The following is a 3,785-nucleotide window of genomic DNA, read 5'->3' as shown; positions in this document are numbered from 1 at the left end:
GATCAACGAGAACTGCGCAAGAGTAAAGGAACGAGCATGCGCAAAAGAGAGCAAGTAGAACTACAAAACCCAGCAACGACTGAAACCGACAGTGAATCGAGTCTGAGAGAGAGGCGGACTCTCTGGAAAAATCAGACGAAGATGGAGAAGAAGAAGAAGAAGAAGAAGAAGATGAAATTTCCTCTGAAAATACAAAAAAAGATTTTGAGGCAAATAATGCATAAATTAAATGCATTAAAAGTAATTAAATGTAACCAAAAAGTAATTAAAGAAAACAATAACAAATATGGAGGCTATGTTTGATAAAATGACAAAGAAACAGGAAAAAATGGAAAAGAAAATTACAGATTTGGACGTCAAAATGGAAGAAATGGATGGAAGAATGAAGAAGATGGAAGATGATAATGATGCCTGGACATCAGAAAGAAAACAACTCGTGGGAAAAATTTATAAGCTTGAAAATTTTAGTAGACGCAACAATATTAAAATTGTTGGACTTAAAGAAGGTACCGAAGGAGAAGACCCAATAATTTTTTTTTCAAAAGTGGATTCCTGAGAAATTGGAAATGGGAGAAGAAACTTTAATTGAGATTGAAAGGGTGCACAGAGCCTTAAGACCAAGATCTCAAGATGATCAAAATCCGCGATCAATTTTGATAAGATGTTTAAGATACCAGGATAAAGAGAAGATTTTGAGGGCGGCTGCCCAGGGTGCTAAAAGAAGAAAAGGTCCGTGATGATAGCAGAGAAACCAGTTCTTTTTTAACCTGATATAAGTTATAACCTTTTGAAGAGAAAGGAAGAATTTAATCCAGCTAAAAATGTTTTATGTGAAAAAGGTTATAAGTTTTTAATGCATCACCCAGCAACACTGATAAATTTTTTGGAGGAAGGAAAAAGATTTTTTTCTGATTATCAAGATGCGGAGGTGTTTGCACAAAAACTTCCATTTCTTCGTTAATTAAACGTAGCGATTTCTAAATGTAATGGTTAAAGACGAAGACAGAGAAAGCAAATGGAACTGATGGACATTTAAGGACGATATAAGGGAGAAAAGTAAAATTTTAGAAATATTAATTGAGAATAGTATGTTTTTTTATATATACTTTTTACGTTGCGGGGGGCTGCGGAGCTTTGAATCGGTTACTACTGGATTCACGTGTGTAATCATGGCGATTGCCATGACCCGTACAATAGAGGGGGGTAATGTTGTGTTTTTTTTTCTTTCACAACATTAGTAAGGGGGTATTTTGTTTTTTTCTTTATTTTCTATTTTTCTTCTATTGTTTTGCGTGGATGATTGGTGGGGACACACATAGCAACATGGTGACTTCTAAAAAGATTTCCCAGGATGCAATGAAAGTTGAAAGATTAGGTATTATTATAGATTGGAGTGACATAAATAAAAATAATTACTAATTTATTGATTTTTTTAAGTTTTAATGTTAGTGGGCTTAATGGACCAATAAAAAGAAAAAGAATTTTAACATATAATAAAAAAATGAAAATAGATATAGCTTTCTTACAAGAAACTCATTTAACGGATATAGAACATCAGAAATTAAAAAGAGACTGGGTTGGAAATGTTATTGCAGTTTCACTTAACTCAAAGGCAAGAGGAGTTGCAATTTTGGTTAATAAATTTTACCAATTAAAATACAAAATATATTAATTGATTCGGCCGGAAGATATTTAATTATACATTGTCAATTTTTTTCAGAACTATGGACTCTTATGAATATCTATGCACCAAATGAAAATGATGTAAAATTTATATAGGAGGTCTTTTTGAATTTGGCTAATGCACATGATAAAATATTAATAGGTGGAGATTTTAATATTTTGTTTAGATCCAGTTTTAGATAGATCAACAAAGGCTATTACAAAATCAAAAGTAGCAAAATTAACTCTATCATTGATGAAAGATTTAAATTTGATTGATATATGGAGAAGAATCAATCCAAAAGAAAGGGATTATTCATTTTATTCAAATAGACATAAAACATATTCAAGGATAAATTTTTTCCTATTATCAACAAATACTCAAGATAGAGTGAAAAATGTGGAATATAAAGCAAGAATATTGTCTGATCACTCTCCTTTAATAATGACAATGATAATGATAGATAAAGAGGAATCAATTGAAAGATGGAGATTTAATTCAATTCTACTAAAACGTCAAGATTTTTGTGATTTTATGAAAAAGCAGATTCAGTTCTTTTTAGATACAAATTTACATTCAGTTGATGATAAATTTCTATTGTGGGAAGCAATGATAGCATATTTGAGAGGCCAGATAATAAGTTATACTTCTAAAATTAAGAAGGAATATATGATAGAAATAGATCAATTGGAAAAAGAGATTATAAAATTAGAAAAAGAATCTCAAAGAAATATGACAGAAGAAAAACGAAGGCAACTTATTCATAAGAAGTCAAAACATAATACACTCCAGACATATTGAACAGAAAAAGCAATTATGAGAACCAAACAGAGATATTATGAACTAGGTGAATTTCTTGCATGGCAGTTAAAAACAGATCAGATTTCTAAAACAATAAATGCAATTCGAACAAAAATGAATGAAATTACATATAAACCTCTAGAAATTAATGAGGCTTTTAAGAATTTTTATTCTGAGTTGTATCAATCAGAATCAAAGAATGATGACGTTAAGATAGAAGAATTTTTATCACAAATAACTCTTCCAAAATTAAATACAGAAGAACAGAAGGGATTAGGTATGCCTTTTACATTGAAGGAAGTTGAAGAAGCTTTGGGATCACTTCAAAGTAATAAATCTCCAGGAGAAGATGGTTTTCCACCTGAATTTTATAAAAAAAGTTTAAAGATTTATTAATTCCTCCTTTTATGGAGTTAATATATCAAGCGGAAAGAACGCATAAACTTCCAGAATCTTTTTCAACAGCTATTTTAATAGTATTGACAAAAAAAGATAGAGACCTTTTAAAACCAACATCATATAGACCTATTTATTTATTAAACACCGATTATAAAATAACAGCAAAAATCTTATCTAATAGATTATCTAAATGCTCACCAAAATTAGTGCATATGGATCAAACAGGATTTATCAAAAATAGACAATCGGCAGATAATGTAACTCGGTTATTTAGTATAATCCATCTAGCACAAAAGAGGGAGGAAATGAGTGTGGCAGTTGCTTTAGATGCAGAAAAAGCATTTGATAGATTGGAATGGGATTTTTTATTTAGGGTATTGGAAAAATATGGACTAGGAACATCATTTATAAAATGGATTAAAACCTTAAATACTAATCCCAAAGCTAAAGTAGTGACAAATGGTCAAATTTCAACATCATTTCAGTTAACAAGATCAACGAGGCAAGGTTGCCCACTATCACCTGCTTTATTTGTGTTGGCAATAGAACAACTAGCTGAATTAATTAGAATGGACCCAGATATTAAGGGTTTCAGAGTTAATCAGGAAGAATACAAGATTAACTTATTTGCTGATGATGTTCTACTTTATTTAACAGATCCATTACATTCACTACGCAAATTATCTTATAGACTAGAAGAATATGGGAAAATATCGGGTTATAAAATAAAATTGGGATAAAAGTGAAATTTTACCTCTTACTAAAGGAGATTATAATCAATGTCGATTAATAACTCAATTTAGATGGCCAGCAAATGGTATAAAATATTTAGGTATAAGAGTTGATAATGATATAAAAAACTTATACAAATTAAATTATTTACCACTTTTGAAAAAAATTCAGGAATATCTTGAAAAATGGA

The sequence above is a fragment of the Hypanus sabinus genome, unplaced genomic scaffold, assembly GCF_030144855.1.
Source record: "Hypanus sabinus isolate sHypSab1 unplaced genomic scaffold, sHypSab1.hap1 scaffold_922, whole genome shotgun sequence".
Classification (NCBI taxonomy): Eukaryota; Metazoa; Chordata; class Chondrichthyes; order Myliobatiformes; family Dasyatidae; genus Hypanus; species Hypanus sabinus.
Note: the sequence above shows the minus strand (reverse complement) of the source record.